Source organism: Enhydra lutris, unplaced genomic scaffold (assembly GCF_002288905.1).
Source record: "Enhydra lutris kenyoni isolate GAN:26980312 unplaced genomic scaffold, ASM228890v2 scaffoldscaffold17, whole genome shotgun sequence".
In the NCBI taxonomy this organism is placed as follows: domain Eukaryota; kingdom Metazoa; phylum Chordata; class Mammalia; order Carnivora; family Mustelidae; genus Enhydra; species Enhydra lutris.
Genome location: NW_019154101.1, coordinates 11251136 through 11267875, shown reverse-complemented (window position 1 = coordinate 11267875; position 16740 = coordinate 11251136).

Sequence of the window (16740 nt, the reverse complement as noted above, 5' to 3'; positions counted from 1 at the left end):
TACCAATGCCCATATCCATTACTAAGATTGTGGATTTCATTGGTCTGGGGTGAGGGAAGCACGGGAATGCTTTAGGAGTACCATCCTGAGTCTCAGCTTGGACTACCCAGATGAAGAAGAGAGCAAGCAAATTGGCAATGGTTGAGCACCTGTTGAGTGCCAGACATGATAATAATCAGAATAATAAATAATAAACATCTACTGGGCTAGGCACTGCACTGGGTGTGAACTGGACTATCTCATTTCACCCTCAGGAGTTACAATCCCCATTTTCCAGATGAGGACACTGAGTCCCAAAGAGGTTTAGTTATTGGCTCCAGGTCCTACGGCTGGTGGGTGCCAGAGCCACATCAAAGCTGTTTCCATCAGGCAAGCAGAGAGGGGAGGGGAGTGGAAAGAGGGAAAAGGTGGGAGGAGGAGGAGAGGGCAGGAACACGCTTGTCCTGCCCTGGGCTCCCAGGTGAGGCTGCTTTTCCCAGAGGGACCACTAGGGGGTAGCAGTGATCCCAGCGTGGGCCCTGACACCCTGAACCCTTTCCATCAGGCCGGCCAGCGGGGCTCTGCCCTTAAAGAAGGCAAAACACGGGGACCTCTGGGTGGCTCAGTGGGTTAGGTGTTTGGCTCAAGTCATGATCTTAGGGTCCTGGGATCCGCCCGGCATCAGGCTCTGAACTCAGGGAGCAGTCTGCTAACATTTCTCTTTTCCTCTGTCCCTCCCCATGCTCTCTCTCTCTCTCAAATAAATAAATAAATCTTTAAAAAAAAAAAAAAAAAAAAAAAGGCAAAATGGACGAGCCATAGATCTTTGCTCCATTCCCGGCCCAACAGTTTGCCTGCGCCCAACCTGAGGCTACCTCCCTGCTGTAGGGTATTTTAAAAAGCCCAAGAAAACCTCATTGGCACAGTCTCTCTGGAACCAGCCCAGCCATGAGTTCGTTCTTTCATTCCACAAATATTTGTTGAGTGTCTTGATAGGAGCCAAATGCAATTCCTGTACTGTGGAGATAGCAGTGAATGAGACCGACGAAAATGTCTGCCTTCATGGAGTTTATATTCTTATACAACAAAATAAATACATCATCAGAGGTGATGAGTGCTTAAATAGAGTGACAAATCATCCCAGACTTTCCTAGTTTTAAAACTGAAAGTTCTCAGAGACGCTTCCCTGGCTTAGTTTGTGGAGCATCCAACTCTTGATCTCAGGGTCGTGAGTTCAAGCCCCATGTTAGGTGTAAAGATCACTTAAATAAATAAAACTTAAACAAAACAAAACAAAACACTGAAAGTTCTCAGGTTCCAGGAAACGCCTTGGTTCCAGGCAAACCAGAATAGTTGGTCGCCCTAGTGGAAGAAAAGAACAAGACAGAAAACAGAATGGGGTGTGTGTGTGTGTGTGTCTATGTTTACGTTTGTGTGTTTAAAGGAAAATTAAGGAAGTCCTCACTGAGAAGATGTTTGAACAATAACCTAAATAACCTTTAGGAAAGGGGCGCCTGGGTGGCTCAGTGGGTTAAGCCTCTGCCTTTGGCTCAGGTCATCATCTCAGGGTCCTAGGATTGAGTCCCACATTGGGCTCTCTGCTCAGTGGGAAGCCTGCTTCCCCCTGTCTCTCTGCCTGCTTGTGATCTCTCTCTCTCTGTCAAATAAATAAATAAAATCTTTTAAAAAAAATAATAATAAAAAAATAACCTTAAGGAAAGAAGTAAGAAAGGAAGCCACACAGATACCAGAGGGAAGAGGGTTCTGGGAGGAGGGAACAGTAAGTGCAAAGGTCCTGAGGTGGAATCCTAGCTGGCACATGTAAAGAACCATGAGTGTGGCTGGAGCAGTATGGGCAGGAAAGAGAAGAGAAGACATCAGATAATCGCTAAACTTGGGGTGAGATTGGGGAAGACAGGTGTTGGCCCCGCTGAGGGCTGAGTGAGATGGAGAGTCACTGGGGTGGAGGGGGGCATCTGATTTGTTTTGACAGACTCCCTCCTGCTGCTTGTTGCATTAGAGCAAACGAGGTGAGGGTAGAAGCAGTTTTGAAGCTGTTGTGGCAATCCAGGTGAGAGAGGTGATGAGAAGGGACTGGATTCTGGACTTAATTCTAAAGATAGAACAGAGATTCCCTTGCAGAGTGAACATAGCGAGACAGGAGGAAGGAACCAAAGGTGACACCGAGTGAGGCCTCTGACCTGAGAGCATGGAGGACAGAGCTGCTGCTGACCCAGATGAGGAAGCCCTGAGAGGGGCAGCTTGGGGAGCAGCAACACATCGGGTCTCTGCCGCCGACAAGTGACAGCTGAGGCGCCCACTCACGGCCCCATCCGGTAAGTAGTTAGGCATCTGAGCCCCGGCACCTGGTCTGGGCTGGGGATGTAGACATGGGAGCCATCATCCCCGAGATGGGTTTCAACGCATGCATGAAACAGAAGGAGACCCGAGTACTGAGCCCTGCAAATCCCAAATTTTTTAACTGTGCACATGCCAGAATTCTGAACTTGCCCACCCCAGCATGCTAACCTCTTGACCCACAGTTACCAGTGTGACAAGACTCCTGGACATCATTTATAATAGTTCCCCCAAGTTGAGAACTACATAAATATCCATCCAAATGAGGAGATCGAGGCCTGTAAACTTATACTCACACAGAGGGACTCATAGACAAACTGCTGAGTCCTCGCAGGGGGAACGGCACGGCTGCTGGACGAGAAGGCTTGAATCTTAGTGTGCTGCCTTGGGAAGACGGCCGTGAGGTGTTCAGTGAGGAATAACAGCAGAAGGAGCTAACACTTCTTTTTTTTTTTTTTTTAAGATTTTATTTATTTGAGAGAGAGAGACCACATGTGGTGGGTAGGGGGAGGGGAGAGGGACATGCAGACTCCCCACTGAGCACAGAATCCGGCCTCGGGGCTCCATCTCAGGACCCTGGGATCATGATCTGAGCTGAAGTCAGAAGCTTGACTGACTGAGTCACCCAGGCGCCCCAGGAGCTAACGTTTCTATGTTCTCACTGTGTGCCAAGCCCTGTACCACGGTCTTGGAGGAGATTATTTCATTTGATTCCTTAATAACCTTAGAAGTAGATAGAATATTCAGATCTCCATTCTATAGATGAGGAAACCGAGGCACTCTTGGTTGAGTAACTTGTTTGTAGTCACCGAACATGGGAGAGAAGGGGCAGTGTCCCAAGCCACTGTGTGGTGGAACGTTCCAGTCCTGCTTGGGTGAAGACAGCCATATCTGCACCATCTAAGGGGCTACCTAGCATACTTTAGGAGTGGTTGGTTTGCTTTCTTCTTTAGATGCTTCTGCAGTATTTGGATTTTTTTTTCCCCAATAACATATATTACTTCTATAATCCCAAGAACAAAGACACTTTCCCATGTTAAGGGGAAAATAAAGGAAGGAGCAAAGGAAGACTCATCTGTTCTGTCCTACTGAGCAGGGTCGCTAAGAGGTCAGTGCTGGAGCCCAGAGGCTGTGAGCCCCAGAGGCCACGGGGAAACGCTACCTGGAAACACCCAGTGGGAGTGGGGTCACTTGTTAGTCCATGAATGAGCATGGAGACATGGAAACGTGTAGTGACCAAGGAGTGGGGGTGGGGCCTGTGCTTACTTGGCAGAACTTGGGGTCCCATCATGGAGAGGGTGCCGTCCTTGAGGATCTTCTCCTGGTAGCTCAAATGGTCCAGTGGGACTCAGGGGAGCCCCTGATCTCTCCTGGCACCTTCTCACCCTGGACTCACTTGCTCACTGACACTGTGTGTCCCAGGCTCTGGCTATATGGCAGCAAAGACTCTAAGGGCTTTGGATTTCTTCTATGAGGGGTCCCTACCTATAAAAAGCTGGAGGTTCCCCTAACAGCTCTTGTGCCCATGCACCCGCACCCTGTGGGGGAGGAGCTCAAGAGGGGGGAGGGGTGGCTGGCCAATGCCAGGGTGGGGGCATCTCTGGAGGGCGGAGTGGACCCAGGCAACCCTCATTCATTCATTTCTTGCTGTATCAGTGCTGGAGTATTTCATGATGCAGTGAGCACTTGGCACCCATCATCACATTTCATTCCGTAACCGCCTTTTGACGTCATTTCAAGCAACCACGTTTTGCAGATGAGGAAGGTGAAGCCGAGCAAGGCCAACGCTAAATAACTTGTCCACGGTCACCCAGCCTGTGAGCCAGGAATGAATTCAGATTAAAACCCAGGCCCATCGGATTGCACAGTCTGACCCCAGCTGGCACTAGGGGGCAGTATTTCCCAGAGGTTCGCGGGTCCGGGCCGCCGCACAGCTCCGCCACTTCTGGCTCTGTGGTCTTGGGCAAGGCTTCACTAAACCGTATGGGGGTTTCTCCACCTGCCAAAGAGGGATAACCATGATCCTATCTCTCTAGGGGCTAGGGTGTAACTGAATGAATATGCGTCCAGCAATCAGCGCCGTGGTGGCCACACGTGATTATTATAGGCCTTCAGGGCCATTGGCTCTTTCCCACATGCCCTGCAATGCACGTTATTTATGGAGGACCCGGGGATATCAAATCGAAAAAAATCACAGCTCCTGCTCTAAGGGAGCTCTGTGTCTAGGTCATTAACATCACTTGGGAAGCTTTCCGTAATAGTCCCAATGCCCAGACTGCACCCCAAACCCAAATAAGAACCCCTGAGTTTGACTGGGGCCGTGGCGTCAGAATTTTTGAGCTTTCTGGTGATTCCCATAGACAGCCCCCTCCGAAAAGGCAGGAGGAGTTCTTGAGCCTGTGAGCTCTGGCTCTGGTCCCTAAGGGGTAGGGGTGGGGAAGTGGGAGGGCGGGGGTTAGGCTGAATGGGGGTGTGGGAAGTGGCCTTCCTGTGGCGCTAAATGAGTTAGATTTATTGAGGTATAATTTACATACAGTAAAATCCACCCCTCATCATATCGTTTTATGAGTTTTGACAGAAGTACAGTCCTGTAACCACCACCACGGCGAAAACACAGAACAACAGCTCCAACGCCCCAGAAGTTCCCCATTGCTGCCCCTTCGGAGTAACCCCTTCCCCTCACCCCCAGTCCCTGGCAAACACTGACCTATAGTTCCCTTTTTCAGAATGGCACATAGACGGGACCACACGGTATATAGACTTTTGGGTCTGGCTTCTTTTCAGAACCATGTATTTGAGCCTCATTCCTGCTGCCACGTGAATCAGCTGTACTCCCCTTCAGTTTGCTTACACAGTCACCGGCTGCGGGACGTTTGGGTTATTTCCAGTTATTCCGGCAATTAGGAATAACGCTGCTGGGAGCTATACACATTCACGCTCAGGTTTTTTGCGTGAGCACACATTTTTTTCCTCTGGGGTAAATATCTACAATTGGATCACGGGGGTGCGCCTGGGTGGCTCAAGCGGTTAAGCTTCTGTGTTTGGCTCAGATCATGATTCCAGGGTCCTGGGATCAAGCCTCATGTCCTGGGGCACCTGCTCAGTGGGGAGCCTGCTTCTCCCTCTGCCCCCCCCCCCCCGCTCATGCTCACTCCCTCTCTCTCAAATAAATAAATAAAATCTTTTAAAAAATAAAAATAAAAATGAAATTGGATCACTGGGCCACAGGGTAAACAAATGATTAACTTTCTCAGAACCCGCCAGCCTGTTTTCAAGGGTGACTGTACCATTTTGCATTCCCATCACCAGTGATGAGGGCCCCGCCTTGCTCGAACCCTTCCCAGCATTTGGCACAGTCGGGGTTTTGTTTGTTTTTAATTTTAGCCACTCGCGGGTGTGTGTCGTGCTTACAATCTTTTTAAAGTTTATGAATGTATCAAAAATATCACATTTTACACCTTTTTTATTTTTTTTTAAGTGAGCTTTTCACCCAACCTGGAGCTTGTACTCACAACCCTGAGATCAAGAGTCACATGCTCCACAAACTGAGCCAGCCAGGCGCCCTGTGTTATAGACCTTCAATCTATATAATTTTTATTTGTCAATTATACCTCAATAAAGTTGGGGGGGGTTATGGATCTAAAAAAAAAAAAGCATTAATAGCAAACATTTTGCAAACTCATAATCATTTAAACCCCTACTATGTGTCAGGTAATATCCCAATCCTTCCGATTAAAGTCCCAGGAGCAGCTGGTAGGATGGGAAGGATATCCAGGAGGGTGTGAAAGACTGAAATGCGGGCTCTGTTGTGGGCTTGCTGTGGGAGGTTGGGCACATCACTCAACCTCTCTGAGCCTCCATCTGTTTATAACAACTGGGTTGATCAATGGCCTCTTGCAGATTTGCTGTGAAAACCAAAGGAGAGAAAGCAAGGAAACTCCTGGATCGCAGGAGGATTCCAATAGCCGGGAGTTGTTACAAGCTTTGTTCTTTATGTAGCTAAATACCCGCAGTTTTATTCCAGCAGCAAATCTGGTTGCTTCTGCCTTCATATTCTAAATGGAGCCCCTCCTCACACGTCACACCACCACTCTGGTCGAAGTCTACGCCTTCTCTCTGGGGGAGCGAGTCACAAAACCTGCTTTCCTTGCTCCTACACTTGTTCCTGGTGGTCCTACTCCAAACAGCGACAAAGGAGTTCTTCGAAATCTGACCCCTCACTCCAACCCCTACTCTGTCCAGGGTCCCGGTCCCAGCCCTCCAGTGGCATCATGAATGGAAGTCAGTCTGATGCCTCCCTCCCACTGTCCACCAGGAGAAATCTCCTGCCCTGGAAACTTTCCCCCCGGATATCTGCATGCCACATCACCTTACTTCACTCAGGTGCCTGCTCACAGGATGGCTCCTGTCCCTGTCTTACCTAGAGCACCTTGTCACTGCCTCACTCTCTCAGTCATGCTGCCATTACACTGCTCGATCTGGTTTGCAGTAAGACTAGTATTTATCTCCACCACTAAAAATGTGGTGCCTGGATGGCTCAGTCGGATAAGCATCTGCCTTCGGCTCAGGTCAAGATCCCGGGGTCCTGGGATTGAGCCCTGAGTTGGGCTCCCTGCTCTGCTGGAGTCACATTAGCTCCATCAGGCCACAAACATGGTGGGTGCTGCTTTTCTTCTACTGAGGTGAGTAGAGGTCAAAGAGGTGAAACTATTTGTTCTGGGTCATGTCCCACTTCTGTGGACTTTCTTGGGGACCAGGATGAGGAGCCCCTAACTCTGACTGTGGTCTCACACCTTGGTCTTTTCCTTATTGCCACCTGCCTCTCCCCCATGGCTGGACCGCCAGACCCCACTTCTTTTCAAAACTGGTCATGGCGAGCATATTCACACTATGGAAATTGACAAATCAGCCCTTCTTAAAAATGAACAACTCAGGGATGCCTGGGTGGCTCAGTCGGTGAAGCATCTGCCTTTGGCTCAGGTCTTGATCCTGGGGTTCTGGGATCGATCCGTGCATTAGGCTCCTTGCTCAGCAGGGAACATGCTTCTGCCTCTGCCTGCTGCTCCCCCTGCTTGTGCACTTGCCCTCTCTCTGTCAAATAAATAAATGAAATCTTTTCTAAAAAATGAACAATTAACATTTTTACCATTGGGCACCCAGTCTTGCATCCGGAGAAGATGAGTGAAGCCATTTGTCTGTGACTTGAGCTTACAACCCTCTGGGTGGCCCAGATGCCCGAACCCTCTGTTTTCTCCCTGGCCAGGCCTCGCACTCTCTCCCGGGCTGGCTGCCAGCTGGAAACAGTGAGCATCTGGAAACAATGAGCCTCTGCAGGTTGAAGGCCAAGGTGGGGGTGAAGGCACCTTCCACCTGGCCCTCCTGGCCTGACCCTGGCCTGACCCTGGCCTCTGCCTGGCCATCTGCTTCCCGCTCTCATTGTCTGAGCCGTGGGAGGACATGCTGCTGCTGTTCTGCCTCTGAGTTTTTTCTCACCCTCTTCTTTCCACAATTCTCTTATTTCTCATCTTTGCCGTTCTGCTCATTTATCTTTATCTTTGGGAATAAAAATAAGAGCTAAAATAAGAGCTAACTCTTTTTTTTTTTTTTAAGGTTTTGTTTATTTATTTATTTGAGAAAGAGAGAGCATGAGCAGTGGGGAAGGAGTGAGGGGAGAGGGAGAAGCAGACTCCTGGCTGAGTGCAGAGCCCAACGTGGGGCTCGATCCCACGACCCTGAGATCATGACCTGAGCCCGAACCAAGAGTCGGAAGCTTAACTGACTGAGCCACCCAAGAACCCAAGAGCTAACTTTTAAAGAGCACTTACATGTGCTTTCCCCTCATCAGCTCACGTAATCCTCACACCAACTCCATCGTACAGATACGAATAAGGAGGCTCATAGAGATTCAGCAACTTGCCCCACATCACAGAGCAGGGAAGCAGAGCTGCCCCAAGATGCTCTGTGACCTCTCTGGGAAGCAGCAGTAAGCACATCAGACTTAGAATTTTAAAAACATGGTGTTGAGGAGCACTTGGGTGGCTCAATCAGTTAAGCGTCCAACATTGGCTCAGATCACGATCTCATTGTCATGGGATCGAGCCCCATGACACTCTTCTGCACAGAGTCTGCTTATCCCTTTGCCCCTTTCCGTGCTCGTGTTCTCTCTGTCTCTCTCAGATGAATAAATATATCTTTAAAATAAGTGGGGGAGGCGCCCGGTGGCTCAGCGTCTGCCTTTGGCTCAGGTTGTCATCCCAGGGTCCTGGAATCGGGGCTCTCTGCTGAACAAGAGTCTGCTTCTCCCTCCCCCTCTGCACCTCCCCTTGCTCATGTTATCTCTCTCTCTTAAATAAATACAATCTTAAAAAAAATAAATAAATAACCGGGCACCTGAGTGGCTCAGTGGGTTAAAGCCTCTGCCTTCGACTCAGGTCATGATCCTAGGGTTCTGGGATCGAGCCCCGAATCGGGCTCTCTGCTCAGCGGGGAGCCTGCTTCCTCCTCTCTCTCTGCTTGCCTCTCTGCCTACTTGTGATCTCTGTCAAATAAATAAATAAAATCTTAAAAAAAAAATAATAACCCCCCAAAACCATGGTGTTGGGTCCTGGTTCTGTCACTCCCTTGTGACTTCAGTCTAGAGGCCCCGGCTTCCTTCCTCATTCATAAAATGGGATGACCAGCACGTGTCCCGTCCATTCATAGGCTTGTTTCAGGGTCAAAGGATACATGGGTGTAAAAGGGCTTCAAAACAGTAAAATGCTGAGTACATGAGTGGATGATTAGCATATAGTTCTGTTTTCCAATTTTCCTTTTCTCTTGCCTCTCAGAAGGCTTCTCTGCCTTAGTTGTGCCAGTGCGTCTGGTGCCTGGGTAGAGTCCTTCCCAGATATGGAGGCACTCGGGAGGTGCGACTTCTCTTCCTCTCTTCTCCACCGGGCTCCTATTTCCTAAGCTTTTCAGGGAGACTCACCACCTGTCCCCTTCCCCCACTACCATCAAGCACACACTCAGAGGGTAGATGGTTCGCCCTAGCAGACATCTTTCTTTCTTTTTTTTTTTTTAAGTATTTTATTTATTTATTTGAGAGAGAGAGCGCGCGAGCAGGGGGAGGGGTAGAGGGAGAAGCAGGGAGCTGAGCAGGGAGTCCAAAGCAGGGCTCATTCTCAGGACCCCAAGATCACAAACTGAGCTGAAGGCAGATGCTTAACCAACTGAGTCACCCAGATGCCCTACCCTCGAAGACTTCTAATGCTCGGATCCCGACCAGCACTGGAATTAAGTCCACGAGTACGTCTTAGAAATTATAGTCAGAACCAGTCGGAAATTATGCTTCATTTTTTAAAAATTGGAATAAGGACACTTTCCAGAAACACATCTACTTTTATGGAACAAGGTAATAAATCCCAGTCTGACTTGACTTGTCTTTTTAAAAAATATATTTTGATATTTTTTCATAAAAAGACATCACTCTTTTGGAAATACAGCTTAAAGGAAAGTGCACAGATCTTAAGTGGGGTGGGTGACTTTCCATATTTGCTCCATATTGCTTTCCACATCACCACTACTCAGATCAAGACCCAGGACATTTCCAGCACCCTGGAGGGCTGCCTCGTGCCCCCCACCTCAGGCAATATACGCTCCCACGGTATCGATCTATTTTGGTACAAAGTTCAAAAGGGACAAAGAATAAGCTGAAAAACCTCCCTCCCATCCTGCGGTCAGACACCCAGTTTTTTCTCCAAAGAGTCAATATTACTGGTTTCTTATAGATCCTTCCAAAGAAAAGAGACAGATGCACCCACACACAAAGGTATGAAGTTATGTTATCTTGTAAATGTTCTCTCCTTTTTATACACAAAGTACTTAATGATGCAATTGTTGTGTGCCTTGTGTTTCTTGTGGTTTTGTTTTGTTTTGTTTTGTAACTTAGCAATATACTTAAAACTCTAGAATCATTTTAGAGATTCCCAGGTGGCTCAGTTGGTTAAGCATCAGCCTTCACCTCAGGTCATGATCCTGGGGTCCTGGGATTAAGCCCTGAGTGAGGCTTTCTGCTCAGTGAGGAGCCTGCTTTCCCTCTGCTTATTGTTCCCCTTGCTTGTGCTCTCTCTCTCTGTTTCTCTGACAAATAAATAATAAAATCTTAAAAAAGAAAAACCACTAGATTCATTTTAATAATTAGCAAATTAATGTCTTTACCAAAAAGCTGCCCCTTAAAAAGCCAGGTTTATATAAAATCCAAACTTTTATTACCAAATATTTCTATGCTCTGCCATACAGCCCTGCGAGGGTCCTTGGGCAGCAAGTCCCGTCACTACATCAAAAAATACAATTCAGGTAGGCAAAGATGATTCATGGAACTTTTTTTTTTTTTAAGATTTTATTTATATATTTGACAGAGAGATAGAGAGCACAAGTTAGCAGAGCAGCAGGCAGAGGAAAGAGAGAAGCAGGCTCTCTGCCAAGCAGGGATCCCGATGTGGGGCTCGATCCCAGGACCCTGGAATCATGACCTGAGCCGAAAGCAGCTGCTTAACCAACTGAGCCACCCAAGCGCCCCAATTCATGGAACTTTTCCCAGCCCACCCTATAAACCATCCTGGGAGGTTCTGTCTTATTGTTATTAGCTTTCCCTTTCATAGTCCTTATCGATAACAATATTATGGGTTTATAGTCTCAATAAGTTACCAGCTCTAAAGGACCTGTGTGAGAGACCAAACAAATAAATAAATAAAGTGACTAAAATTTGGAACATAAACTGTAGAATATCTCAAAGGCCTGAATTGGTGGAGTTCATTAGTTTGGGATTAATAAAAGGGAAAAGAAATATTTTGTATTTTCAGATGCATTAAGCAGTTTTCTTGGGAAATTGGTCAAGAGAATCCATTGGCGACGTAGGAACTTCCCCAGAGGGGAGGGCAAGTCAGCCCTGCCAGAGAACAGATGAGGGGGCTGGGCTGGGCTGTGAGTTCCAGGAAGCAAAATCGGGCGCAGTCAGGAGCGGGAAATCTAGAAGATAATCCAAATCAAAGTCTCAGACGCATCAGCAAGGCCAAAGGGCACGAACGGGGCCCCAAACCAAGACACAGCCAACGCGCAAAGCTTCGGAGCTGGACGGTCTGTGAATGGAGTTAGGAACACAGGAAGGCGCCAGGTTGTTGCCAAGAGCGAGGCCAAAGTTCCCAGCCCTCTAGATGCACATGTGGAGTGTGTGGATCCCCGGCACGGACTTCCTGGAGCAGTGTTACAAGAATGGCCCCTAACAGAATTAGCCCCACCCCTGTGCGCATGTCCCTTTGCAACCTGACTACTCTTTCCGCTGTCTCAGGTTGCAATCCACTTCTCCTCCCCTTAGGTCAGGGTTGGCCTCGCGACTTGGCTTTGATCAATAGGATGTGGCAGGATTGATGGTGTACAACATCTGAGACAGGGTCCTGCTTTCTATTTTTTGGAATGTTTCTTTTCTTCTTTTTTTTTAAGATTTATTTATTCATATGAGAGAGAGAGAGAGTAAACAGAGAGAGAGAGAGAGAGAGAGGGAGGGAGAAGCAGACTCCCCGCTGAGCAGGGAGTCCAACTTGGGGTGGGATCCCAGGACCCTGAGATCATGACCTGAGCTGAAGGCAGGTGCTTAACGAACTGAGCCACCCAGGTGCCCCACGGAGAGAAAGGCTAGGCATCCCGACTGTTCTAGACTGCCCAAGTGAACTGAGCAGTCAGCCGACTGCAGCTACGTGAATAAGATCAGCCGACTGCAGCTACGTGAATAAGATAAGACAGCAGAGGAACCACTCCAGCCAACTCACAGACCCGCAAGAAATAATCAAGATCGTTGTTTTAAGTCATCACATTTGGGGATGGTTTGTTCCACAGCAACAGATAACTTATAGAGCCCTTCACCTTTGCACGGTTACTACGTGAATCTACAAAGGGTCTCTGTGTTAGGCAAGCTCAGAATGACAAGACCCAGAAATACATATATCTTATGTGTGAATAATTATATTCTCTGAATCTCTTCACATGTAATTTAATGTCCTGACAATCCAGCGAGGAAGAGGAGTGTGGCCTATCTCTGTTAAACATACAAGGATGGGACGCCTGGGTGGCTCAGTGGATTAAAGACTCTGCCTTCGGCTCGGGTCATGATCCCAGGGTCCTGGGATCGAGCCCCACATGGGACTCTCTGCTCGGCAGGGAGCCTGCTTCTTCCTCTCTCCTCTCTCTCTGCCTGCCTCTCTGCTGCTTGTGATCTCTGTCAAATAAATAAATAAAATCTTTTAAAAAAATAAATAAATTGGGGTGCCTGGGTGGCTCAGTGGGTTAAGCCTCTGCCTTTGGCTCAGGTCATGATCCCAGGGTCCTGGGATCGAGCCCCGCATCGGGCTCTCTGCTGAGCAGGGAGCCTGTTTCCCTTCCTCTCTCTCTGCCTGCCTCTCTGCCTACTTGCGATCTCTGTCTGTCAAATAAATAAATAAAATCTTTTAAAAAATAAATAAATAAAATAAACATACAAGGAAATGGTGGCACAGAAAGATTATATGATAGTCCCAGGGTCACTGAGCAAGTTAGCAGAAGTACTATTATGGACTGACGTGTGTCCCTCCCCACCTCAGATTCCTATGTTGAAACCCTAACCTCCCATGTGACTGTATTTGGAGACAGGGCCTCCAAAAGAGGTAATTAAAGTTAAATAAGGTCGTAAGAGTGAGTCCCAATCCGATAGAACTTGTAAAAAGGGGCACCAGGGATGTAGACACATGGAGAATAGGTCATGGGGGACATAGCAAGAAGGTGCCTGCAAGTCAAGGATGGAGGCCTCAAAAGGAGCCAAGCCCTTCTGACACCTTGATCGTGGACCCCCAGGCTCCAGAACGAGGAGAAAATAAATTTATGTGGTTTAAGCAACCCAGTTTGTGGTATTGTGTTATGGCAGGCCCAACAAATAGTGATACTCAAATTTAGGTCTTCTACTTGTTTAGTAGGAATTTTTTTACAACAGTAAAATACCATTTCTTGCGTATCAAACTGGCCAAGATTTTTAAAAGATAAACTTAATTGTAGTAAGGATGTGGAGAAATGGACTTTTTCAAACATCACTGGTAGGAGTCTAAATTGGTACAACTTTCTAGAAAGAATCTAGTAACAGATTATCAGAGGTCTTTAAGATGCAGTTTTCATAGCAAAATATTGGAAATGGCGTATGGCAGATTAAATTTTCTTCCTTTTTTTTTTTTTAAGATTTTATTTATTTATTTGTCAGAGAGAGTAGAGAGTGAGCACAAACAGAGGAAGCAGCAGGCAGAGGGAGAAGCAGGCTCCCTGCTCTATCCCAGGACTCTGGGATCATGACCTGAGTATAAGGCAGACACTTAACTGACTAAGCCACCCATCTGTCCCCAGTTTAAATTTTCTAAATGGAAGCACTGGGGCGCCTGGGTGGCTCAGTCGTTAAGCGTCTACTTTTGACTTGGGTCATGATCCCAGGGTCCTGGGATCGAGTCTCATGTCAGGCTCCCTGCTCAGAGGAGAGCCTGCTTCTTCCACTGCCTCTGCCTGTCCCCCCGCCCCGCTCATGCTCATTCTCTCTCTCTCTCTCTCTCTAAGAAATAAACAAATCTTTTATAAAATAATATAGAAAGATGGAAGCACTGATATAACTCATTTCCCATGCTCTTGTTACAATGTGATGGTAGCACTCCTCCACTGAAGGGCAGGGTCTCTTCCCTCCCCTTGAACCTGACAAACCTATGTAGTTGCCACAACTAACAGAATACAGTGCAAGTGAACATGTGTGACTTTCAAGGCACTGGAGCTTCTTGGATAAACCTTGGCCTCTTGGATAAACACTTTGAGAAAGTCAGCCACCTTATCAGGAGGACAGTTACGCAGCTCCTTAGAAAGGTCCAGGCAGAGAGGAACTGAGGCTGCCAGCCTTCCATCAGCACCGCCTTAACAGTTACGTGAGTGAGTAACGTTGTAAGTGGATCCTCTGGCCCCAGCTGAGTCTTCAGATGACAGTAGCCCCAGCCAGCATCTGACTGTGGCCTCATGAGAGACCCCAGTGAGAACCATCCAGCTCAGTCCTCAAATTTCTGATCAACAGAAAACCAAAGAGAAGATAAATTTTTATTTATTTTTTTTTTTTTTTTGTCAGTGGGTTTTGGAGTCATTTGTTCTACAGCCATATAGAATTAATACACAACCTAAATGTCCATCAACAGGGGACTATTTAAATATATTACAGTACATGCTTATCATGAAACACCACTCAGCTATTTAAAAAAATGAGGAAACTCTTGGGGCGCCTGGGTGGCTCAGTGGGTTAAAGCCTCTGCCTTCGGCTCAGGTCATGATCCCAGGGTCCTGGGATCAAGCCCCACATCGGGCTCTCTGCTCCGCAGGGAGCCTGCTTCCTCCTCTCTCTCTCTCTGCCTGCCTCTCTGCCTGCTTGTGATCTCTGTCTGTCAAATAAATAAATAAAATCTTTAAAAAAAAATAAAAAATAAAATAAAAAAATGAGGAAACTCTTTATGTACTGACTTGGAAAGTTCTCCAGGGTTATTCGTGAGGTGAAAAAAGCAATGTGCGAAATCATATATAGAAGATGCTACCATTTGTGAAAAAAATTATGTATATAGATATATGCACAGAGAGAAATGTATATATATGTACATATGCATATATCATAGAGAATACACCTGTATTTTTTTTAAAGATTTTATTTAATTATTTGTCAGAGAGAGAGAGGGAGAGAGAGCAAGCACAGGCAGACAGAATGGCAGGCAGAGGCAGAGGGAGAAGCAGGCTCCCTGATGAGCAAGGAGCCCGATGTGGGACTCGATCCCAGGACGCTGGGATCATGACCTGAGCCGAAGGCAGCTGCTTAACCAACTGAGCCACCCAGGCGTCCCACACCTGTATTTTTTTAAAAAGATTTTATTTATTTAGTTATTTGAGAGAGAGAAAGTGAATGAGAGAGCAGGAGCAGGGGCTGAGAGGCAGAGGGAGAGGGAGAAGCAGGTTACCCACTGAGCAGGGAGCCAGACATGGGGCTCGATCCCAGGACCCTGGGATCATGACCTGAGCCAAAGGCAGATGCTTAACTGACTGAGCCACTCAGACACCCCGAGTACACACCTGTATTTTATACTTGTGTGTATATATATACATCCACACATATTATCTATCTATCTATAATTTATATATATGCAAAATATCTCTGGGAAGAACATAATACTTTAGTAATAGTGATTGTCTGTGGGTGGGGAGGAGTTGGGTGATTTGAGAACAGAGGTGGGGAGATGCCTTTGAAATTTTGAACCTTGTGAATTTATTAAAAAATCAATAAAGTGTAAAATTTTTAAATTGTGCTATTCTCTGCAACTCAGAAATTCCACTTCTAGGAAATTATGCTTAGTAAATAATCATGGCAAAGATTTAGCTACGAGGATGTCACTGCTTCATTTAATATCAAAATGGGAGAGGCGCCTGGCTGATCCAGCTGGGGGAGTGTGCAACTCTTGATCTTGAGGTCGTGAGTTTGAGCCCCACGTTGGGTGTAGAGATTGCTTGAATAAGTAAATAAATAAGCTTTAATAGTGTGAAAATGGTAAACCACCCAAGTATTCAGCAATAGGAAGTTTGTGGAATGGCTTACACCACTCTCATAATCTGCCACCATCGAAAATGATGCCAGAGAGAACAATTCAGGGCCACAGTGAAGGGATCATGATATTGCAATTGACAAGAAGTTATGAAATGGTATGGCTTAATCTTATCTTTAAATTTAAGTAAATCTTATCTTTAATGTAAATTTAAAGGTAGATGGAGATCAAGACACATGGATAGCTACAGATGGAGAAACTAAAATGTTAACAGTGATTATCTCTGGGAGGTCTGTTCTGGTTAATTTTGTTTTTCTCCTGTTTCATCTGTGTTTTCAACAATAAACATGTGCCAAGGTTATAAAAACACAAAAGCTAAAAGTTTGTGTGTGTGTGTGTGTGTGTGTGTGTGTGTGTGTGTGTGTGTGTCTTTTTTTAAGATTCATGGATGATTCTATAAATAGCAGCTCTGGGTAGAGAATTTGAAACTTTGTTTTTAAAAAGGGCAGTTCTTCAAGAGCAAAGGTCACTAGACTTTGATCATTGGGTAGAGAGATCCGCCCACTGTGTTAAGAAGTTCTAGCATTTTGGCTACACCATTGACCTCCTCCCAACCCACTGGCCAGTGGGGGACACGTCCAGCTACCCCTGATCAAAACTGGTAGGTAGGGGAGGCTCCAGAATTTCTAAAGGAAGGTGGTTATCACTGAGGAGTGATCATGGGATGAGTCTCCAACCTACATTGCCAAAGTCAGTACACTGTTTTTACTTCCATTTGTAGGTTAAAAATGACCAAGCG